At 40.4% G+C, this 25,395-nt stretch overlaps 1 protein-coding gene and 1 pseudogene across 2 annotated transcripts in view; one reads left to right on the top strand and one right to left on the bottom strand.

Moving 5' to 3' along the window:
• FGF2 (fibroblast growth factor 2) overlaps positions 1-25,395 on the top strand; it is a 66,590-nt gene that overhangs the window by 13,805 nt on the left and 27,390 nt on the right. The gene's annotated exons all lie outside the window — the stretch shown is intronic.
• LOC100385417 (ribosomal protein S7 pseudogene) lies at positions 8,808-9,637 on the bottom strand (annotated as a pseudogene).

The following is a 25,395-nucleotide window of genomic DNA, read 5'->3' as shown; positions in this document are numbered from 1 at the left end:
CAATCTTGCTGCAGCTGGTCTAGTTCTAACCCTGACTATTGGAACTTCCATCTAATTGATCTCATCTGTATTCGTTTACTAAGGCTGCCATAACAAACCTACCACAGTCTGAGTGGCTCGAACAATAGAAATTTATCTTCTTATAGTTCTGGAGGCGGGAAGTCCAAGATCAGGTGTTGGCAGGTTTAGTTTCTTCCGAGGCCCCTTTCCTTGGTTTGTTGATGGCCACTCTCTAGCTGCCTCTTCACAAGATCTTTCCACTGTGCTTGTGTCTCTGTTGTCTCTTTGTATGTCCAGATTTCCTCTTCTTATAAAGACCTCAGTCAGATTGGATGGGGGCTCACCCTAAAGGCTTCATGTTAATGTAATCACATCTTTAGAGGCCCCATGTGCAAACACAGTCACATGCAGAGATACTGCAATTAGAGCTTCATGAGTTTGGGGGAACACAATTTGGCCCACAGTAGCCCATAATAAAGGATGTTATAATTTGCCAGAGTGACTTGATTACTCTGTCTAGTTGTTCAGCAGTGGGACATTGTTTTTTCCTGAAGAGGAACTCTGATGATGTTACTCCTCAGAAAACATTTTAGGCTCTCATGAGCCCTTACTTCCAAAATGCCAAAGAAAAGAAGAAATAATGATCGTGCCAAAAAAGGCTATAGCCACGTGCAGCCTATGTGTGGCCAGAATTGTGCCCGATGCAAGACCAAGGACAAGGCTATCAAGCAGTCATCATTGGAAACATAGTAGAGGCTGCAGTTATGGGGTGCATTTCCAAAGCAAGTGTCTTTAATGCCTCTGTGCTTCCCAAGTTGTATGTGAAGCTGTATTACTGTGTGAGTTGTGCAGCAAGGAAGTCAGGAATTGATCTTATGAAGCCAGCATGGACCAAATACCCTGATCCCTATTTAGACCTGTGGGTGCTGGCCCATGACCTCCACTAAAGCCCAGGTAAGGAGCTGAGTCCTTAAGGACTGAAGAAAAACTATCCTCTGGAAAAATAAAATAAAATGAAAATTGTATTTTAAAAAAAGAAAAACATCATGGACTTGAAAGAGGTCAATCCCCTCATACGTAATTGCTCCAGAACTTAGATGTTGCAAGTCTGCAAAAATCAGAAAACATAGGAAAGTTACCAGCAGATGTGTGGTTGTCATGGATATAAAGTGGGATACAGGTATTTTCTGGAAACTCTAGGTAAGTAGTAAGCTTGATACAGATCTCTGAAACAAATTCCAAGAGGCTTGAGACTACAGAAAAAGAAGATAACAGCCTAAGTAGTAACTAGGGTGCTACAGTGGGAGAGTAGTAATATATACATAGTCTTCGTGTTAATTTCCATGGAATATTCAACTAAATTTCCCATAGCAACCTTCTGTAAAAGATGCGTATTTTCTTCAGGAGAGTCTAGAGTTTTTCATGTTTAGTATTCTTAGGTCAGGGTCCAACAGCCTGTTTTATAAATAAGTTTTGTTGGCACAGCCACCCTCATTTGTTTAAACATTGTGGCCACTTTCACACTACAGTGGCAGATACCCCTCAAGGTGGAAAGTATTTACTTTCTGGCCTTTTACCCCAGAAAGTGTGCTGACCCTGGCTTAAGCCATATTTTTCATGAGGACTGTACACTCCTTAGTTATGGCATTTCTGCTAGTCCACACTATTACATTTAATACTAATTTCTTGACACTTTATGTCAGAAACTGTATAATATTGCCTATGGCTTTTACGCATATTCCTAAACCTTTGAACAGGAATTGTTATTTCCAGGCTGATCTCTCATTTAAAAATGTATTTATTAGTGATTTAATATCACTTTTAAAAAACTGGAATTATGCTTTCCCTCTAAAAGAAAAATAAATAAGGTTATATAGATGTATTATAATAATCTAAAACTATTTTAATAGACAGCTGATCCTGTTATCCAATTACTAGTAAAATGTCGTGCTTTAGATTATTATTCTAAACCAAAGTTATGGTTTTTGCTAGACCCTCCACCCAATTTTTAACAGCAAAGTAACTAATTCCCATGTAGCAGGAAAATTCACTTAGTTATTTCCATATATATTTTGCAACTCAACTACTTCAGGAAGTTATATTATTCAAAGTTAGATATTCTCTGTTTTAATGAAATTTTAAAAAATAAAGAGTTTGGATATTTGTTTACACCTACTTTGAATATTTTCCTCATTTAGATTATTTTTGGCTATACTTGATGATGTAGAACTGTAGAGCTTTTATGTTAAAGAATTCTGGAGAATACTGGTTCTCCCATGGGTATCACTCCATAAGTGGGTGAATGTTCCTGTTAGAGGCCTCTTTTTTTTTTTTTTTTGAGAAGGAGCCTAATGCCCACAGTGGCTGACAGTTAAAGCACACAGTTCTGCTCTTTAGGTAGTACAGACAGCAGAACCTTTTTAAAGACCTGCTAGGGGAAATAATATTTATGGAAGCCTGCCTCAACAATGTGTGAAGTGCATCTTTCCTCCAAATTGAGAGTTTTAACTTAGGGGCTCATGGATTTGCTTTAGATTTCCCTTAAAAATAGATGCAAAATGCTAGGTATTAGGTTGTTTTTCTGAGGAGAGGGTACATAGCATTTTGCCAGATTCTCAAATATCTGTGGCCCAAAATGTTAAGGACAGTATCATTAGAAACACCAAAAGCTGTCATTTAATTAATCTGACATCAGTGAGAGAACCAATCTGAACTACGTGACAGTGAGAATGCATTTACTGAATTGTGTGCTGGGGTGAACCTTTAGTTTATGGTGAGCGATTTTGTGAGAAACATCTCTATGAAGCTCATCTCTGCGTTAATTATAAGAAATGTTGAAGGCTGCTGTTGATCTCATTACGTGGTGTCCACCCTGAGGTTCCTTAGGAGAAATTTCTCTTTGGTAACTGTCAGGACTAGTTATGCTTTTTCTTAGCAGCCAGCTTATTTTTATCTATGGTCTCTGGGAAATGTATTGCTTCTGGCTACCAGAAAGCCGAATATATGGCCTGCTTCCAGCAAGTATAATAACCCCACTTCTGATTTCACCAGTTGTAAACCCTTTATTTGTATTTGTCTAATTAAAAGCCATTTTTAAAGTTTTTTTTCTAGGTATATTGTCAATATCTTTGTAACTCACCTTAAATATTACCTGGGATCAAACACGTTGTACCTCAATAAAAATAATACATTGATTAATTTGTTATTTTAACCACAAAGCACCACTATATTATACAGAGCATTGGGTGCTGGAGATTAAAACCTCAAGGCCCCTGTCCCTTAAAACGTATTTTTTTGTCACAACAAGAAAAATATATAAATCAATAAGGGCAATAAAATGTTATGTCTGGTTTTTTTGTGGTGTTTCCCATGGGACAGTGAGATCATAGCAAGGATAGCAGTAAATTCTAATGGGGAAGTCATAAAAAGCTTCAAACAGGAGTGACCACTGAACAGAATGTTTGGAATCAAGTAGGTGTTTGCCAGGCAGACAGGGCGGGTAAGGGCAGGAAGGCCAGGGAGGTAGGGCCAGGTTTGGCATGTTTTGGGAACCGAAAGACGTTTGGAATGGCTGGAGGGTAGGATCATGGTAAGAAGTAAGGCCTGTTAGCTAGGCAAGGACTGGATTATGATGGGCCTTGCAAGCTGTACTGAACAATTGGTCTTTATCCTGGAAGTGGTGGAGAATCAATAGAGGGTTTTAATGAGAGGGTGAGAGGATTAAATTTGGGCTTTTATGAGATCACTCTGGCGGGTGTGTATAATAGATTTGAGAGTATGAAGCTGGCAGTAGGGAGTACAGTTAGGAAATGATTGCAGTTACCCAACTGAGAAATGGAAATCTCTCTCAGACCATTTCCCTGCACATAGTAAGTGATGTATGGGCATACCTTCGAGAAGATACTGTGGGTTTGGTTCCAGACCACCACAATAAAGTGAATAGCATGGTAAAGCGAGCCACATAAACTTTTTTGGTTTCCTAATACGTATGAAAGCTATGTGTTTACACTATACTATAATCTGTTAAGTGTACAGTAGCATTACGTATAAAAAACCCAATGTACAAACACAGCGAAAAAATACTGTATTTTTAAAAAATGCCAACAATCATCTAAGCCTTTGGTGAGTCATAACAGTTTTGCTAGTGTAGGGTCTTGCCCCAGTGTGGATGGCTGCTGACTGATCAGAGTGGTGGTTGTTGAAGGTTGGGGGTTGCTGTGGCAATTTCTTAAAATAAGACAACAGTGAAATTTGTGGCATCAGTTGACTTATCCTACCACGAAAGATTTCTCTGTAGCATGAGATGCTATTGGATAGCATTTTACGCACAATACAACATTTTTCAAAATTAGAGGCCAATGCTTCAAACCCTCCTGCTGCTTTATTAACTAAGTTTAGGTAATATTCTAAATCATTTGCAGCCATTTCAACACATCTTCACCAGCAGTAGATGTCATCTCAAGAAATCACTTTCTTTGTTCTTCCCTAAGAAGCAACTCCTCATCTGTTTAAGTTTTATCATCAGCTTATAGCAATTTAATCACATCTTTCGGCTTCACTTGTAATTCTAGTTTTCTTCCTATTTTCATCCCATCTGGAGTTACTTCTTCCACTGAAGTCTTGAACCCCCTCAAAGTCATCTTGAGGGTTGAAATCAACTTCTTCTAAACTCTTAGTAGTGTTGATATTTTGATTTCCATGAATCACAAATATTCTTGATGGCATCTAGAATTGTCAGTTATTTCTAGAAGAGAGGCTTGCTTTCTCTTTTCTTTCTTTCTCTTTCTCTCTTTCTTTCTTCCTCTTTCTCTCTTTCTCTGTCTCTCTTTCTATTTTTTCTCTTTTCTCTCTTTCTCTGTCTTTCTTCCCCTCCCCTCTCCTCCCTTCCTCTCTCTTCCCCTTTCTCCTTTCTTTCTCTCTGTCTCTGTCTCTCTCTCTCTCTCTCTCTCCCTCTTTCTCTCTGTCTCTCTCTCTGACTTACTCTGTCACCCAGGCTACAGTACAGTCATGGTACAGTCATGGCTTACGGCAGCCTTGACCTCCTGGGCTCAAGTGTTCCTCCCACCTCAACCTCCTAAGTAACTGACTGAGACTACAGTTATGCACCACCATACCCAGCTATTTAAAAATTTTTTTGATAGAGACAGAGTCTGACTATGTTACCCAGTCTGGCCTTGAATTCCTGGGCTCAAGCCATCCTCCTGCCTTGGCATCCCAGAATTCTAGGATTATAGGCATAAGTTACCATGACTAGCCTCCTGAAGGTTTCAATTTACTTTACCCAGATGCATTGGAGGAATTACTATCTATGGCAGCTATACCCTTGCAAAATATATTTCTTAAATCTTAAGACTTGGAAGTAGAAATTACTCTTGAGTCATGGGCTGTAGAATCGATGTTGCGTTAGCCGGCATGAAAACATTAATCTTGTACATCCTCATCAGAGCTCTTAAGTGACTAGGTGTGTTGCTACTGAATAGTAATCTTTTGAAAGGGATCTTTTTTTTTTTTTAATAAGTAGTCAAAAGTGGGTTTGAAATATCCAGTAAACCATGCTGTGAACAGATGTGCTGTCATCCAGGATTTGTTATTCCATTGATGGAATACAGACAGTAGATTTAGCATAATTCTCAAGGCCCTAAGATTTTCAGAATGGTAAATGAGCATTGGCTTCCATTTAAAGTCACCAGCTGCATTAGCCCCTAACAAGAGAGTCAGCCTGTCCTTTGAAGCTTTGAAGCCAGGCATTGACTTCTCTCTAGCTCTGAAAATCCTAGATGTCATCTTCGTCCAAGAAAAGGCTGTTTTGTCCACATTGGAAATCTGTTGTTCATGTAGCTTCCTTCATCAGTGATCTTAGCTAGATCTAGATAACTTGCTGTAGCTTCTACATTCGCACTTGCTGCTTTACCTTGCATGTTGATGTTACAGAGATGGCTTGTTTTGTTAAACCTCATGAACCAAGCTCTGCTAGCCTCCAACTTTTCTTCTGCAGCTTCCTTACCTCTCTCAGCCCTCACAGAACTGAAGAAAGTTAGGACCTTCTTCTGTTTTAGGTTTTGGCATAAGGGAATGTTGGGGCTGGTTTGATCTTCTATCCAGACCACTCAGACTTACTCCATATCAGCAATAAGGCTGTTTTGTTTTCTTATCATTTTTGTGTTCACTGGAATAGCGCATTTTATTTTCTTCAAGAATTCTTCTTTTACAGTCCCAACCTGGCTATTTGTGTCAAGAGGCCTAGCTTTTGGCCTATCTTGGCTTTCAACATGCCTTCTCCACTAGGCCGAATCATTTCTTGATTTTGATTTAAAGTGAGAGACAATGAGACTCTTCCTTTCACTTGAACACTGAGAGGCCATAGTAGGTTTACTAATTGGCCTAACTTTAATACTGTTGTGTCTTCGGGAACAGGGAGGCCCTAGGAGAGGGAGAGAGACAGAGGAACATTGGTCAGTGGAGCCGTCAGAACACACACGTTTATTAAGTTTGCTGTTTTATATGGGTATAATTTGTGGTCCCCCAAAACAATTACAATGGTAACATCAAAAATTAATGATTAAAGATCACCACAATACATGTAATAATAATAGAAAAGTTTGAAATATTGTGAGAATTACCCAAATGTGACACAGACATGAGATGAACACATACTATTGGAAAAATGGCACTGATAGACTTGCTTGATGCAGGGTTCCCACAAAACTTTAATTTTCAAGAATCGTAATACCTGTGAAGGGCAATAATGCAAATCACAGTAAAACAAAGGTATATCTGCATATGCGCTAGAATGGAAGGGTGTCCATTTTATTAAGGGAAACAAGGAAATCATTGAACAATGCTGAAAATATTACTCCCTTGGTGAAAACACACATGCACAAATGCAAGGTCTGTACTTGTGTAATAAACAGGAAGACTGAGATCTGAGAAGGATCGTACCTAACTGCTATCAAGTGCTTGCTTACAGCTTCAGAGAAGGATGAGATGAGAAGAGACGAGATCAAGAGGAATGGTCACTTCTTTGCCTATGTATTTGTGAATTTTTTTAAAGAATGCATCTATGTATTATTTATATAAAATTTTGTGAGAAGAAGGAATGGGAGAGTGAGGGAGTGGATGCAGATGTTGAATACCTTTGAGGTGCATGAATGTGAAGGGAAGGAGGGAGATAGGATAGCAGCCAGAAGAAGTTCCTGTTTCGGGGGACACTTGTAGACTGGGTTCTTTTGCCATCAGTCACATGATGGATGCACTGAGAGGTAGCCAAGGCATCTGGTATACACCTTCCTTTACTTCAGCGTCATCTTGGACATCTCATAAGTCTCAAAGAGCCTAAAAAGCACAAAGACTACTTTCCTCAAGCAAGAAGGAATTCAGCCAGCATAGACAGGTAGGTAGGTAGATAGATAGATAGATTGATTGATCTCCTATTCATTCTGTTTCTGTGGAGAACTCAGACTGAAACAGGCCTCCTAAAAGAGTTGCTAGGTCATCAGGTCATCAGTTGCAGCCCCAGGCAGCCTTCTGTGATAAGACTCCAAAGCCAGGCTGTGGAGTCTCCTGGAAGGCAGGCATGGTCATGCCTGTGCCCTCCAGTTACAAGGAGCTCACTCCTCATTCATCTGCCCTTGGCTTGTTTCTTTTTAAGTACCACACAGAGAAGCAAGGCCTTGATCATTATCAGCACAACTGCTTTACCTTTATTTGGAAAATGATAATTAGCATTTGAAAGCAGTGCATTATCCCGAATTCACTGTATTTTCTCAGGCAGAGCTCACGAAAAATCTAAAATCAAATATATTCTCCATAATGTGTTTATTTTTCTAAGGTGAGAGAATTATAACTGTGTTCTTTGGGAGTGTCCTCTTATACTCATGGAAAAATGACTTGGGAGAGACAGGAAAGGCCTGGATCAGAACACAGAGGACTAGATTAAGCTTAATGGAAGCGAGGAGTTGGTAGGGTGGGAGGAGAGTGCTGCAGGTGTATCTTGGACTGACCCAGTGGACTGGGTTTGGTCTATGAGCAGCAGTATTCACTGAAAGTCAGCCTGGCTTTGGAGTCTCATCACAGAGGATGACCTTGCTGTGTAGGATATGCTGCCTGGGGCTGCAACTGATGACCTGATGACCCAGCAACTCAATTTTTAGGAGGCCTCTTTCAGTCTGAGTTCTCCAGAGAAACAGAATGAATAGGAGATCACTCATCTATCTACCTACCTACCTACCTGTCTACCTGTCTTCCTACCTACCTACCTAGAGGGATTTATTTTAAGGAATTGGCTCATGAGATTACAGGGGCTGGCAAGTTCAAGTCCAGGCCAGCGATCTGGAGACCCAGGGCAAAGCTAATGTTGTAGTTCAGGTTCAAAGGCCATGCTGGCTGAATTCCTTCTTGCTGGAGGAAAGGAATTTGTTCTATTCAGGCCTTCAACTGATTTGATGTGGGTCACTCACAATACGTAGGGCAATCTACTCAGAATCCACTGATTCAAATGTAAATTTCATTCTAAAACACCCTTATAGAATCATCCAGAATAATGTTTGAGCAAACATCTGGGCACCATGACCCAGCCAAGCTAACACATAAAATTAACCATCACAAGGCATTTGTTGACATAAACCCTAGACTGGCCTGAGTGTCCAAAGAGGGTGGTGAATAAGCCCTGGCTTGGTAAGGACCAACTTATTCATTATGACGCCCCAAGGACATGGGTCAGAGAGTTCCTAACAGAGGTACTAGACTGGCCTCCTGTTGACACAGAGAGGTGCAGTTTTGCTTTGATCCTCTGCTCACCACTGAAGCCCTAAGGAGTCTCCTCCTTCCATGGCTGGTGCCTGACACGGGCACATGGAGTTCAGGTTCTTTCTTCTGGTTTCTCTCTCTCTCTTTTTTTTTTTACTGTGAATATATTTTTTATTTAGTCATTCTGTTTACAGTTGAAACTCTGGGAATTCAAAATTAATATTCTTGCCCGTGAGCTTCTTATAGACACCAGAAAAAGTTTCAACCTTGTGTTCCACATTGTTCTGCTGTGCTTTGTCCAAATGAACCTTTATGTGCCGGCTGCCATCCAGTTTCACGTGGATTCTCTTGCCCACAATTTCACTTGGGAAGACCAGGTCCTCGAGGATTGCATCGTGGACAGCTGTCAGTGTACGGCTCCTGGGACGCTTTTGTTTATTTTTAGTACGGCTTTTTCGAGTTGGCTTAGGCAGAACTCTCCTCTGAGCGATAAAGACAACATGCTTCCCACTGAACTTTTTCTCCAATCTGCGTTCTAACCGGACTTGGATTTTCTGGGAAGATTTTAGTTGAGGAACAGGAACAAAGATTATGGCAGCTTTCCGGCCACCACCAACTTCAGTTTCCTTGGCTGCCATAATATTCAGCTCCCTGAGCTGAGCCTTGAGGTCCGAGTTCATCTCCAGCTCCAGAAGAGTCTGGGAGATGCCGGACTCGAACCAGTTTGGCTTCTTGCCATTGGGCTTCACGATCTTGTCACTTGAACTGAACATGGCTTTTTCCTTGGTGAGCACTGACTTAGGAAAAGACCCAAATCTCGCGAGAGCACGTCAAAATCCCTCTTCTGGCTTCTCTTGTCTTTCCCCTGCTGTGTGTGGGTTAGTTTTTCTTCTTCAGGATTTCTGAAAATAGGAATAATAATCCTATTCCAGAAGAAAGGACTTAATTAAAAAAGGAGCATTCCCAACTGGATCACAGTGATCCTGACATGTGGAGATGTTACAGGCTGCTACTGCCTGTATTCTGGAGGCCTGTGGTCACAGCAGTGAACAATTGCTGCTGGGCCTGCTGTCTGTCAGCTGCCATCTGCTCCAAAGCCTCCGCTACTCTTCCCTTGTCACAGAGCTGACCTAGTACTCAGAGCCTGTTTCTGAGGATATGGGCAGCAGAGGGGAGTTTAGGCTGCAGGCTGATTAGGTGGCACTGGTGCTAGCTTTTTTAAAAGTCATGTTCTTATCTGTGCTTGCAAATGTCTGCTGCTTCTGTCATAGCATTATTCTCTTTTCATGTGGAGGATGATTGCTATTGATTAGAAGCAGTAGTATCCTTGTGCTTTAGGCTCTTTGAGCCTCATGAGAGGTCCAAGATGACACTGAAGTAAGGGAAGGTGTATACCAGATGCCTTGGCTGCCTTTCAGAATATATCACTGGCACCGCCAGGAGAGAGCTAGGCTGTGTGAGAGTGGGTTTAGGTGCTGGGCCAGGCACAGGGGAGTGTGTTCTATGTACTGTGGATCTCCCTTACTTGCACCCTGGACAACTGGCTCTTCCGGACTGGGTCTCTTGGTCTATCTTTGTGTCCTTCTCCACTTTGAAGCTAAAAGACTGTGTCAGAATCCTACCAAATACACAGAGATTTTAACATGCCAGTTTTATAGCAAAATAGCACAAAATTTTATAGCAAAACAAATCTCTTTGGTGGCTTAGTTGCTGTAGAAAAAGACAAATGTTCCACTAAATGATGAGCTTAGCTTGGCTAGCATAGTGTGGGTAGATAGATTTTAAGGTCTATACCTTAAAATTGAGGGACTTCATGTTTGTGATACTCAGTAATTTCTTCGAACTAGGAGGGAATGCTGTCTCAGAATGCTGGCTGGTTACCCTTAGTGAATAGGAAAGGAAAGTAACCAGGGATATGCCTAGGTAGCTAAATACTTGCAGAGGGCACACTTGAGGCTGGAGACCTCATATTGCTAATAATACCAGTTTGGATGAATGTGTCATTTCCAGAACATTGTGTATGTTGAGCATTGTGTATGTATGTCCAGGGATAGAGAAGCTGGCCAGGCATGGTGGCTCACACCTGTAATCCCAGCACTTTGGGAGGCCAAGGCGGGCGGATTGCTTAAGCTCAGGAGTTTGAGACCAGCCTGGGCAACATGGCAAAATCTTGTCTCTACTAAAAAATACAAAAATTAGCCGGGTGTGGTGGCACACACCTGTAATCCCAGCTACTTGGGAGACTGAGGCACAAAAATTGCTTGAACCTGGGAGGTGGAGGTTGCAGTGAATCAGAATTGCACCACTGCATTCCAGCCTGGGCAACAAAGTGAGACTCTGTCTCAAAAAAAAAAAAAAAAAAAAGATACAGTAAAAGTTGTGAGTTGAACAAAATGATATGTTTCTGGTCTTGGAACACTGTACTTCAGAGGGCCAGACTCCCTTCTCTGCCTGAGATAAGAGATTTAAATTCAGAGCATCTTAAACAGAATGACTTTATGTACCTAAAACTTTTTCTTATTCTTCCAAAAATAACATTGAGCAATGGTGGATGACTTATAGATGTCTGATTTTTTTCTTCTCTTACATCGCCTCATATATATTTTGGAGGAAGCAGAAATAAAAAATTAGTCATGGGAGCAGACAGGATAAGGGAAGTAGAAAGTAGAAGAGGGAAAGAAGAAAGAAAAAAACAAAGTGAGAATGAGCAATGGTGGATGACTTTATAGATGTCTGTTTTTTTTCTTCTTTTAGATAGCCTCATATATTTTTTGGAGGAAGCAGAAAGAAAAAAAAAATCATGGGAGCCGACAGAATAAGGGAAGTAGAAAGTAAAAGAAGGAAAGGAAGAAAGAAAAAACAAAAACAAAATGAAGTGAGAATAAGCAAGAGAAGATTTAGGTTGAAACAGACACTCATATTCAAAACTCCCAAGCAGCTAGTTGCATGGGACTCTTGGCGCTTTCTTCAGACAGTGGTTCCAAATCTCCCAAGAAGAAGGGAGCAAAAGAAAACAACATGACCAGTTTTTGTGGCACATGGGAAGGAAACAAATTTAAAAGTTGTGATTTTAGGCTGCTTTTTTGGGATGGAAGTGTAAGTACTGGAGTCAGAAGCTATTTCCTTTACTACTTGTATACTTGCTTTTATGATACTTAAAAAAATGTATACACTATAGCAATTAACTGTGTCTTTTTAGTATGAGAAGTAAGAAGACATAGTGTAGAAGGCTTGCTTTAGGGAGGGAAGACTTCTTGGTATTTTCATCCATTCCCCTACTTCCCCAGCTCCCTGATCCTTGCATCCAGTCAGTTGCTTGGATCAAAGCACAATTTTAGCATTATTTCAACCAGCTATGTCTTGATGAATGGCAAATGAAGAGATAACAGAGTGGCACGCTTCAAAGGGTCAGTGTGGTTCAGCACTCAGCAATAGAAGAGGATTAGGACGGCTGATTGTGACCCTAGGTCACCAGGTAACTTTAAGGCACAACAGTTTACCAACCTGTGACCTGGATTCCTTATCTTTAGCAGAGAAGTCCAGACTAGATGGTTTCTCAGGGCCAAACTTTAAGGATTTTCAGCTCAAATTCTACTGGAGTTTCCATTTTTGGGAAAGGCTGATAATATCATTAGAAATAGGTATTGCCAGCCGGGCGCGGTGGCTCACGCCTATAATCCCAACACTTTGGGAGGCCGAGGCGGGTGGATCACGAGGTCAAGAGATCGAGACCATCCTAGTCAACAAGGTGAAACCCCGCCTGTAGTAAAAATACAAAAATTAGCTGGGCATGGTGGTGCATGCCTGTAATCCCAGCTACTCCAGAGGCTGAGGCAGGAGAATTGCTTGAACCCAGGAGGCGGAGGTTGCGGTGAGCCAAGATCATGCCATTGCACTCCAGTCTGGGTAATAATAGTGAAACTCTGTCTCAAAAAAAAAGGAGAAACAGGTATGGCCAATAGAAAAGAGTATAATCCCAGAAAAGAGGGTACTTCACAGTGGCCTGTCACTGGAGGTGGTCAGAGAGTGTTTAACAATCCTTTGATCCTAAAGTAGATAGGCTTGTGAAGCGAGACTCTGTTAGCCAAAATAAGGCTTAAATGTGGCTCTAGTAGATAGTGTAGTTGTGAGTTTTAAAGTGTAGACATAGAATGACAAGCAGGCACTGACTCTCTAAATAGGGGCTGGAATTGATTTTTAACTGGAATGTGTTGAACAGCTATTCGGAGAAAATGCAACACTGCAATCATGTGGCTTTTCTTCCTGGCCCTAGCCCTAGCCTCAGCCCTTTCTTTCTTCTCATTCTGCTCAGGAGAGGAAATCTTACAGTTTCATCTTTCACATGTGTGCAGGTAACAGGTGGACCTGCGTTCATGTCTCAGCTGTGCTTTACTAATTCTATGATTTTGGGTAAGTTACTTAATTTATTTAAATACTAGTTTCCTCATCTATCGTACAGGGATACTAGCTGATAATACCTACTATTATGCTGGTATTGTTGTAACTATTCACATGATAATACAGGCAGTGTGTTTAAGGTAGTGCTGTTAAATAATAAATATTTTACTGTTATTTATTATTCCTAAATCTCTCTTTTCAAATCGTATATCTCATCTGTCCTCCACTGCTTCAATTATCTATTGTTATGTAACAAACATCTCAAAACCTATGGTCTAAAACCGTGATTTGATTTTTTATGATTCTGTGGGTTGACCAGGGTGCAACTGCATGGTTCCGCTGGTAGAGTTTATAATTTGTCATGCAGTGGCAGTCAAGTGGTGACTGGGACAAGAATATCTGAAATGGCTTTACTGACATGTCCTGCACCTTAGAAGGGATAACTGGAATCCTAAGGATGTCTTTCTCCAGGTGTTCTCTCTCTGAGGGTAGCTTGGGCTTTTTCAGTGGCTGGATCTCAAGAGGAAAGGGTTCCAGGAGAGCAGGCTCCAGTGTGTAAGCCTCTGTTTGCATCCTGTTTGCTAATGTCAGAATTGCTAGTGTCACATCAGTCCCATGTCCAGGACTAGATTCACTTTGAGAAGAGCTATAGGAGATATAAAAAGCAGATGGTGTGGTTCATTGGAGCCACCAAAATAAGTCTGCCATATTCAGTTTCAGAATTCCTGTTATCTAGAAACGTATTCATATGAATGTCATTCTTAGCCTGAACCTACCTAACTTCACTTGCCATCAAATAAGCAATGAATTATTCGCTTTTATGAGCATGGAACTGGTACTAGATCACAAACTGACTATCCTCATTTTATCAACTTTCCCTTAACTTATTTTCTGTGTCAGTTTTTCATATTTCCAAGTTGAAACTCCCTAAACACAACATTTTTTTCCACTTCTCATTTTTTACCAAAATTCTAACTTCCTGAAACCCTGGCATTTCATCCTTTGCTTCCATCCTTGTGGCCTCCATCAAAGTTCATGTCTTTATCATCCTACATGTGAACAGCTGCAATAACCTTTCCAATTATTCTTTAAACACCACTTTTAGCCCGGTGCAGTTCTTTTCAAGAACTTACATTAAGTTTATAATCCTTATTACATTACACCCAACCTTTCTGTTATGGGGCCTTTTTCTGAGGCCCTCATTTACCCTGCTCTGCTCCATTTGTGTAACTGTTTTCCAGCTGAGCACAGTGCCTCATGCATGTCATCCCAGAGCTTTGGGAGGCAGCAGCAGTGGATTGCTGAGGTTCAGGAGTTGGTCTCGCTTAAGTTCGGGAGTTGGAGACCAGCCTGGGTACCATGGCAAAATGCCATCTCTACCAAAAATACAAAAGTCAGCCAGGTGTGGTAGTGTGTGCCTGTGGTCCCAGCTACTTGGGAGGCTGAGGTGGGAAGATTGCTGGAGCCGGGAAGTTGAGGCTGCAGTGAGCAGTGATCGTGCCACTGCACTCCAGCCTGTATGACACAGTAAGACTTTGTCTCAAAAATAAAATTAAAAAATAAAATAAAAATAAAAATTAGTTTTTACAGTTGTATCCCATCCACCCTCCAGAATCAGAGTATGATGAGGGAAGTTACTTAATAAGAGAGTTTTAAGTTCACCTGTATTATAACTATCTTAGCACACAGAGGGGAACCCAGGAGGCAATTTTGGGGCAGGGTAAAAACCTGAAGACAAGATGTAAGGAGGAAGGGATTTTGTTGTTGCTATTTGTACTTTTGAGAATTAGGCGGAAGGGAAAAGAGGAATCAGCAAATATTTCAGGGAGTTAGAAATTAGATCCCCTTAATGCAATTCCTCAATGTTTGAACATCTTGAACTGTCTTTTGTTCACTACACGACTCCTGCCACCCTTGGGTTATGCGTCCATACCCATGTGGTCTGTTTTTGTAGTTGTCATTGGAATGGTGCCAGGGTGTATATATATATACTAATGCTGTGCTTGGTACGCAATGAGTGCTTCACAAATGCTTGTTGGATGAAGAATATAAGCAAAACTTAGCTAAATTCATATCTTTTATAAACTAAAATGGACAACCAGAACTCAGTTCTGGAGTCTGCCTAATTATTAACTTCTACTTAGAGGCAGCTGCATTCTTGAGGGTGGAGCCGCGATCTTCTTTGACTGTGATCCTGTTTTATTCCTTTAAATTCTCAGCACAGCCGAATAAGAGGCCCTGTTTCCTTACTGGAGACTTTCAGGCAAAGGAGCCGTTTCCAACTTCCTACTAAGTCCACCCAGCCTATGTCATGCAGGGGATACGGGGAAGAATTTTCCTTGCAAGGGCCTCCTCAGAAGTTTTGGAGATGGGCCTTGAGCTCTTGGCTGGAAGCTTGGTTTTCCAAAGTGGAGTTGCCGTAATGCTCAGCATTGATTGAGAGACGTGCTGCCTGAGCTATTTTCCTGAGAGTCAAATAAAACTCTCTTGTCTTAAGCCTGCTTTGAAAGGTGTTTTCCTAATGATTTTACAGTCAAATAGAATGACTGTGTGGGAGAGTGTATTAAATAACTGGAACACTCTGGGCAGCTTCCCTTCCCCACCCTGTGCCCCTACTTGCCTTTCCCCCAAGCTCCTCCTTCCCCGGGCACACACATCCTGCTCTGTTTTCTGTTCTGGAGCTGCCTGAATTGTATGATTTTTGTGGATGAATGTGAACTCTTCAATCCAGAAAGAGGTGCCAGGAACACAAACAACCCGGCTAATTGGTATTTACCCCTAGGGGAGGTGACATGGCCAACCAAGCTGGTTGCATTATCTCCATGGGGCACTTACTTCAGTTTGAGGAGAAACCTCAGGCTCTCTCAAATCATCCGAGAAGCATTTGCCAAGAAAAGACTATAGTCAGGAGGTGCTCCATCTCTCAAGTATATTGGATTGGTTGCAGAAATACTCACTTGAGGCAGCTTGTATTTTTATTTAATCTCTTTCTGAGCTGCTTATGATTTCAGGGTACTGAGAGGAATTTTCAAGAATTGATTTATATTGAAGAACTAAAATTTAGAAATAGCAGTTTTGTTAAAGTATTTCTCAGTTGTTTTGTGAAAGTATTGCCAACCCTGACTGAAGGTCTGACTTTCAACAACTTGTTCCATGTAAGGATTATTGACTTCCTCAAAGGCCTGTCTGCTGCCGCCTCCTCAGACAACAGAGCAGCTCTTCTAAACCATGGAACTTCCACCTCCAGCTTTAGAAGGCCTCTGCTTCTCATAAGCATTGCAGGTGGTTCCCTGGTTGCTGATGAGCTTCCTGTTTATTCAATAAGCATTGCAGGAAATACAAAGAAATGTCAAGCGATCAAATGTTCTGGGGTCACCGGAGCAGTTCTTAACATTCCCTTACTAAAACTAGGTAAATCTATAGATTTTCATATGTATATATAGAGGCACAAAAAGTCTTTTTGTCTTTAAATAATCCTTTCCCAGCCAGGTGCGGTGGTTCACGCCTGTAATCCCAGCACTTTGGGAGGCTGAGGCAGGCGGACCACAAGGTCAGGAGTTCGAGACCAGCCTGGCCAGTATAATGAAACCCTGTCTGTACTAAAAGTACACAAATTAGCCGGGTGTGGTGGTGCATGCCTGTAGTCCCAGCTACTCAGGAGGCGGAGGCAGAAAAATTGCTTGAACCTGGGAGACAGAGGTTGCAGTGAGCCGAGAATGTGCCATTGCACTCCAGCCTGGGTGACATGGTAAGATTATGTCTCAAAATAATAATAGTAATAATAATAATCCTCTTCCACCTCCTAAGTAGTAAAATTGCAACCAAGAAGTAGCAAAAGTGGTATTTGAGCTTCATCCTTCTTTTCTCCTGTCCCTATACCCTCACCTAGAGAAATTACTCAGAGACTATGAAGAATAGGGAATGGAAGAAACTGAGAGCCCATGGTGGCAGAATACCCCACAGACCACACGTGTCTGAATAATGGAGAGTTTGATAAGTAGAATAAGCCATCAGAAAAAATAATTTTCAAATAATGATTCCCCTTCAAATTATTTTACATATTTTCTCTAATATAACTATTAGAGTAAAACCATTGAAATTTAGTATTAATTGAAAACTCATCAGATTTTTATATTGTGTTATATTGTGTTTAACACACAATACTCATTTGGCTTTAAGAGACTGTACTAGAATGTAAACTCCACAAGAACAGAGACTGTGACTAGTTCCTTTCAATGCTTTATCCCACGTACCTGAATGGGACCTAGCTCAGGTACTCAGTCAACAATGAGTTGTAGAATGAAAAAAATCTAAATACAGTGGAGGCTGTTTGGCCTCTGCCCTCTTCTGCCCTTGGGTTCTCAGTTTCTTCCATTTTCTGTTCTAACATGGAAATGGAAGTTACAGTAAAAGTAAAACTTAAAGGACTCTTATTTATATTGCTTAGCTTCTTCCTCTCAACTAATTTCTAGGTCTTAAAGCATAGATTTCAAATATTAATTAAGCTAGAAGTAGAGTCTTTGAACTAGTTTTCTGGCATTTTCTAAATTAAATTTTAAAATTTTGAGATAATTATAGATTCATTCACATGCAGTTGCAAAAAAATAATACAGGCAGATTCCTTGTAATCTTTACCCAATTTTCCCCCATTGTAACGTCTTGTGAAACAGTAGTACAATATCACAACCCAGATACTGACATTGACTCATTCAAGATACAGAGCATTTCCATCCTCACAGTGATTCCTCGGGTTGCCCTTTTATAGGTGCACTCTCCCCCAACCCTGCCTTGGGAGACTACCCATCTGTTCTCCATTTCTATAATTTAGTGAGCAACTTATCTTTAGAAAAATTTCTCCAACAGCTGGTCCCTGGGAAGAAAAGACCATGTAACACATATAGGATTGATGCGTTTTGTAGGTGGAAGCCAGGTATTTATAGATGCATGCCTTCAGTGTTGCCTGGTGTTGCTGTGCCAGGAGACAGTGTGGGGCCCTGAAAGTCAGATTACTGAGACATTAGTACTGCAACTATTCTTGCCAGAAAATGCCCCAGCCAAAAGCTGTTGGAATTTTCCCACCTGAATTACAATACCTCCACAAACCAGGCCAAGAAGTATTCTCAGTGGCAGAGCATTTCTAGCCTTTCTGTGATGCTCAGGTAGTCAGATACTGTCTGTAATCCCTAATAGCTGTGGAACAGATGAGGGAAGGTGTCTTCCCTACCTGTCAATTTGTGACTGTTTACTGATAAGTACTGAGACTGTGAACCCCCCTTTTCTATCTCTGAAGCTTATCTTTGCTGCTGTGTGGTTCTGCTTTGCCCCTGTATTGCACCTGGAGCTTCTGGAATGCCACAAAATGCTAAGTAGTTCATACCTTTTCCTTTTCTCACTGTCCCTCTGACTTAGTTGTCTGATGATGTCACAGAAGTAAAAGCCATTACTGTTCTTAAACCAGCAGCTGTGCTGTTAGAAGCATCAGGAGTGTCTGTTCTCTCCAGCTATTTGGGCATCGTGTTACACTTCATTGTATCGGTAGCTCAGCCAGCCTGAACATATCTATTTTAGAACATGAGGTAATAAACCCAGTACATAAGATATTGGAAGAACTTGTAAGTTTGTATGGACTGAAATTGCTTGTAACAGCCTGCCTTTGCCGTAAATCCACTGTACATTTAAAATTTTTTTAAATTGCATAAGTTAAATGGTATGGCTTAGAAGTAAAATCATTAAGGCAAGAGATTTAGTATTTCACACGTATCTATAATCTTAAGTTGCATAATAAAAACAATTTTTACTTTATAGCTATAAGAGTTGGTACACAGAAAGATTAATGAACTCAAAAAGCTATGTCCTGATTGGGTAGTAATGAAAGAACTCACAGATTTCTAAGCCAGCTCCCTTCCTTCCTTTTTTTCATTTTTCTTGTTTTCATAGTATGCCCAGTTTTAACCTGGTTTACTAGCTGAGGATTTGCTAAGAATTTTAATAAATTATCTGGGTGTCTAATATTTTCGGTTTTTTTTTGAGATGGAGTCTCCTGCCTCAGCCTCCTGAGTAGCTTGGGTTACAGGTGTCCACCACTACACCCAGCTAATTTTTTTATTTTTAGTAGAGTTGAGGTTTCACCACGTTGGTCAGGCTGGTCTCAAACTCCTGACCTTGTGATTCGTCCACCTCGGCCTCCCAAAGTGCTGGGATTACAGGCGTGAGCCACCGAGCCCAGCTAATGTTTTTACTTACAAACTTTAATTAGCAAGTTGAATTGTGAAGAGAATGGAATGTGTGGTTTTGGGCTTCTGAGATGATGTGCAAAATAAAATAGTAAAAAAAAGTTTAGTGAGAGCGGCAGTGTGAAACATGTTAGTCATATTTGTATCTGATCTTTGTGATTTATCCAATAATTACCCTGGGTACTCCATATACATGTATGAAGATGTAAAGTTTTTTTATTTTCAGCAGATGTATTCCTTCCTTCCTTCCTTCCTTCCTTCCTTCCTTCCTTCCTTCCTTCCTTCCTTCCTTCCTTCCTTTCTCTCTCTTTCTTCACCCACCTATCTTCCCTCCCTCCCTCCCTTCCTCCCTTCCCCCTTCCCCCTTCTTCCCCCTTCTTCTCCCTTTTTCCCCCTTCTTCCCCCTTCCCCCTTCCCCTTCCCCTCTCCTCCCTTTTTTTCAGACAGAGTCTCCCTCTGTCACCCAGCAGTGGCTCCGTCTTGGCTTAGTGCAACACCTTCCACCTCCCTGGTTCAGGTGATTCTCCTGCCTCAGCTTCCTGAGTAGGTGGGACTACAGGCACACACCGCCATGCCTGGATAACTTTTTGTATCTTAGTAGAGACAGGGTTTCATCATGTTGCCTGGGCTGGTCTTGAATTTCTGAGCTCAGGCACTCCAACCACCTTGGCCTCCCAAAGTGCCTGAGCCACCATGCCTGGCCGAATTCGTTCCTTTTGTTACCCAGCCTCCTTTGCCAGCTATCCATGCACTAAAGAGGTTTTCAGTGCCAGGTCTTCAGCATTGTATTGCATGATGGCTGATGGAAGAAAAGAGACTAGTGGTTATACTTTGGAATTTAGTGTTTAGTTACTGGTGAATTTTAGATCCAAGACGACTACGAAACCTGGCTCAGTTATTTTTGGACACCAAAACATAATTCTATTGGAAAGCGAACATACTCTATCACTCAATTTTGAATAAAATAGGTTTTTTGAATCAGCCAGAAATTAAAATGGGAGCATTATGTTCTGAGCTGAAGATTTCAGATTATGTGAATACTTTTTCTCTACAGATGAATATAGTGAGCCTTGAAATGTAGTATTAGACAACTGCTTTCTGGTTATCTTAGTATGCTAAATTGAGACTTTCAGTTTGCTTGGGCTTCAAATTACCTAAATAAGAAATAATATTAACGCTGGCCCAACTAATGAAAAATTAGGCAATTGCCACTAAGCTCTATGAGGGTAGAGACTTCATAGGTCTTTGTCATTGTTGTATTTCTAGCTCCTAGAATAGTTTTCTTACACATAAGAGGCACCAATATCAATTATTGAATGAATGAATAGGATAATAGACTGAGAAATTATATAAGATTTTAGTCTTTTTTGCAGTATTTCCCTTGGGAAATAAAATAAAACTAAAAATTTATTCTGTAGGTAAAGAACTGGCCTTGCTATGTATGATAAGACATTATATAAGCATAAATGACATACTTTAAAAAGAGGCTTCAGCCACATTTTTTTAGGTCATACTTGCCTTCTTCTAGATATTTTATCATCTTTGATAAAATATAAGGATTTCTAAAATATATGTAATTTCCTGAATCTCAAAACAAAGCAGGTAGGGTGGGAGGCCAACATGTTTGAATGCCATGTACTAAAAGTTTATATATGGGTGTGTACACACACACACACACACACACACACACACACACACACAAAGATCAATAGCAGTTATTTCCCATTGTACAGGTGAGAAGGTAAGCTCAGTTACTTGGAGATGAAGGCTGGTTTTGAATTCAGGTCTGACTCTAAAATTCATGCATTTGACACCATGTTATTTTTTCTGAGTACTACAGTTTAACATCTGTGGTGTATTTCACAAACTTCTAGAAGGAGTTGTTCGCATTTACTATTCCCAAATTCTTACTGTGCTTAATCCATTGAATACTTCTCAGTCTTACATTACCTGTCATTTTCGGTACCATTTGATACTGAAACTCTTCTTGAACATCCCACTTGAGATCCTGTCTTGACTAGGTTTCTGTCTCCTGGTTTCCTATTTCTGACCACTCTTTTAGGGTTTCGTTAAATTTGTAGGTATTTGGGTGGAGTAGAAATGATATTTTACCTATATTGAGTTTTCCTGTCTACAAACATGCGTAGCTCCCTTTTTAAGTCTTTTAAAAATGACTTTCCATAAAGTTTTACAATTTTCTTTATAAAAATCCTAGGTACCTTTTGTTGTCATAACTGATACCTTTTTTCATAATTAACAGTTCTAATAATTAGTTGTGGGTTTTAAGAAACTGAGCTTTTATATATTCTTTTATCAAGCAACTTGAATTATTTTCAATAGTTCATCTGTATGTATGTTCTCCTAACTTTAAAAAAACTTATTTTGAAATAATTTTAGATCTACAGAAGATTTACAAAGACACAGAGTTCCTCTATACCCTTCATCTAGGTTTCACTAAGATTAACTTTTTTTTTTTTTTAAGACAAGATCTTTGCTCTGTTGCTCAGGCTGGAGTGTAGTGGCATAATCACGGCACACTGTAACCTCTGCCTCCCAGGCTCCAGAGATTCTTGTGCCTCAGCCTCCCAAGTAGCTGGGATTTCAGGTATGTGGCACCATGCCTGGCTTATTTTTTGTACTTTTTGTAGAGTCAGGGTCTCACCACTTTCACCAGGCTGGTCTCGAACTTCTGGCCTCAAGCAATCCACTCACCTTGGCCTCCCAAAGTGCTAGGAAGTAAGCCACCACACTCAGCCTTACTTCTTACATAACTGTGGCACCTTTGTCAAAACTAAGAAATTTATACTGGTTACAATGCTCGTTCTAAAGTATAGATTTATTTGGATTTCACCACTTTTCCCACTAATGTCCTTTTTCTGTTTCGAGATCAAATTCGGAATATCATGGTGCATTCAGTCTCTTGATTTTTAATGTAGAAAATGGTACTATCTGTAGATAACAACTGTTGGATCCCTTAGTTTTCAAGTATTGTGTGTGTGTAAATATTAGGTGTGCATATATGTATCTTCCTGCGCTGGCTAGTACTGACCACTCCATCTAGGATCTACTTGCTCTACATCCTGCACTTCTCCTGTAAATGTTGGTGCTTCTTTGGATTATGTCCTTTGCCCTTTAATCTGCTCTGGCTACACACTTTTGGGACAATCCCAACCACTTTACATCTCCCAGTAGCGATTAGGTACTGACTGCACTCCTAAGGCTGCCACTGTTTGGTCTGGTTATTACCTCTTTATTTCTTTTTTTTGAGACGAAGTTTCACTCTTGTTACCCAGGCTGGAGTGCAATGGCGCGATCTCGGCTCACCGCAACCTCTACCTCCTGGGTTCAGGCAATTCTCCTGCCTCAGCCTCCTGAGTAGTTGGGATTACAGGCATGCGCCACCGTGCCCAGCTAATTTTTTGTATTTTTAGTAGAGACGGGGTTTCACCATGTTGACCAGGATGGTCTTGATCTCTTGACCTTGTGATCCACCCGCCTCGGCCTCCCAAAGTGCTGGGATTACAGGCTTGAGCCACCGCACCCGGCCATTACCTCTTTATTTCTAACAGATTTCCTTTTTTGAACTCTGGATTCATATAACTGACTGTTTTTTGGACATCTCTGTCTGGATTTTCCACGGGCATTGCAATTTCACTATGTCTGAGGGGAACATATATCATTGACTTCCCTTGCCAACTTTCCCCTCCTACTGTGTTTCTCATCCCAACAATCTCCCAGTTATCCAAGACAGAGAAAAACCTGGGACCTATTTCTGAACTCTTCCCTTTATTCTTTTCTCCCTTCCTCTTTCCTCCTTCCTTTTTGCCCTCTTACTCCCTCCCTTTCTTCTCCCCATAGCCACTCCTGCAATTGAATCCTGCTTCCTTTATGTCTTCCCGTATTTATTACCTTCTTTCCACTCCCACAGTTGGTGATTCCTTGGATTCTGTCCCCACTGTTTCATTAAAATCCTCATTCTTTCATGCTGTTTCATGCTACCAGACTCCTTAACATAGTACTCAGAGCCTCTGGTCTCTCCAGCCTCATTTAGTCCCCCATACCGTCTCCCAGAACACACATACACATACTCATACACTCCATGCTACCTAACTTCTGGAAGTTCCTTAGATGTGCTAGGTTTTCTCTCCCTTTCTCCTTTGGAAGTTATATAAGATGCTTTTTTTGTTCTCATTCTCTCTTTCCCTGACTAACTCTTGCTAATTCTTTCAGTCTCCATTCATTTGTCACTGCTTCCAGGAAATATCTCCTCTATTCAGGCTGGGTTAGGTTTACCCTCCGAGTGCTGTCAAAGTGGCCTGTGTATATTTCTCTCATGGCACTTACAGTATTGAGCTTTGGTTATCTGTGTACCGGTTCTTATCCCCTCAACCATGCTGTATGTTCTTTAAAGCTAAAGAAGACCAACATTGTATTTTCCTTTGGGCTTCCTATTGCTTAGCGCAGTACCTGGCACATAGCTGTTACCCATAAATGTTAATCGAATGAATGAGTAAATGTATTCACCATTTGTGGAAACACTGACTTGTCTGTTTCCAGAAACCATATTCTTTGACCAGGGACAAATCTCTCTAAATATTAGATTCCTTATTTTAGGGAGGGTGTATGGGATAATCCTTTACACTGCTGATAAATTAGTATTGTATAATTCTAAGATTTATCATCCTGGGGCATATACAAAAGAAAGTGAAGGATTGTGGAAGAAGATTCCAAAATAGGAGTTACAAAATATTTTAAGCAATGATGGTAATGTTGAAACAATAATTTGGCTTTTTGGTTATACTGTTTAACTAATATGTTGAGTGCCAATGATCTGAGCCCTTTGAACATTTGAGTGATTTACTCATGGTGTTTCTATTCCTTTGCTGACATATCTAAATCATTTTAGAAAGATTGTGTTAATTCCCCTTTCCTGAATATTTTGTTATGTTTTCTTTTCTTTCTGTCTTTTTTTTTTTTTTGAGATGGAGTCTCACTCTGTTACTAGGCTGGAGTGCAGTGGCACAATCTTGGCTTACTGCAACCTCTGCCTCTCAGGTTCAAGCGATTCTCCTGTTTCAGCCTCCCAAGTAGCTGGGACTATAAGTGCACGCCACCATGCCCAGCTAATTTTTGTATTTTTAGTAGAGACGGGGTTTCACCATGTTGGCCAGGATGGTCTGCTGAAAATTTTCAAGTCAAGTTGGACAGTTGTTTGCCATGGATACTGTAGATGTGATTTAAGATGTAATTGTATAACGATAAGGGTAACTGACCACTAAGATTTTGCTTAATGATGAGATTCTTCAATTTTGTGGTTTACAGCTTTTGTTTTTATATTGCAGCATTTTTAAAAATTGAATTTAAAGTGTGGATAATATACTATTTGTCTAAGTTGAGGTCTTACTAGATTTAATATCAACGTTAGAAAACTACCAGAAGTATTATTATTATCATGGATAAGATGTCTAGCTTTACTTTTCATCAGTTTTTGATAACTATGGCGGAAAACTCTCAAGTGTATAACCAAAAAAGTTGAAGTATTAAAGTAGGGATTTTATATAATATGAAAACCAGGGCTTTAACATTTATATAAGTATAATAATATAAATTAGTATTTTATCATATCCAGAAACTAGAGAGAAGATGACAGCTTCCCTCCTTAGGCCCAGAAGGGACTGGATCATTTTTATGCTTCAGAAGAGTTGAAGTCATCCTCAATTTTTCAGAACAAAGTTTTGCTAGCTTTTTTGTTACATTATTTCATTTCCTAGAAAGTGTGAAAAATTTGACTCTGTCCTTTTTGTGTGGAAATTTAATATAATTCCTATCATTTCTTATCTTGAAGTACTTAATATTTGAAACCATTCCTTTAAGAAGACCATCCCCTAACCCTAGACAATGAAATATGTCTTTAGCTTATGCCTTTGCTGTGTCATAAGGTTCAGTGGTATTGCTTATTAAGAGTCTTCTAAATCTCAAGAGTAATTTTTTTTTTTTTTTTTGGAGATGGGGTCTTGCT

This window comes from Callithrix jacchus, chromosome 3 (assembly GCF_049354715.1).
Source record: "Callithrix jacchus isolate 240 chromosome 3, calJac240_pri, whole genome shotgun sequence".
NCBI lineage: Eukaryota > Metazoa > Chordata > Mammalia > Primates > Cebidae > Callithrix > Callithrix jacchus.
This window is presented reverse-complemented; position numbering and strand designations above follow the sequence as displayed.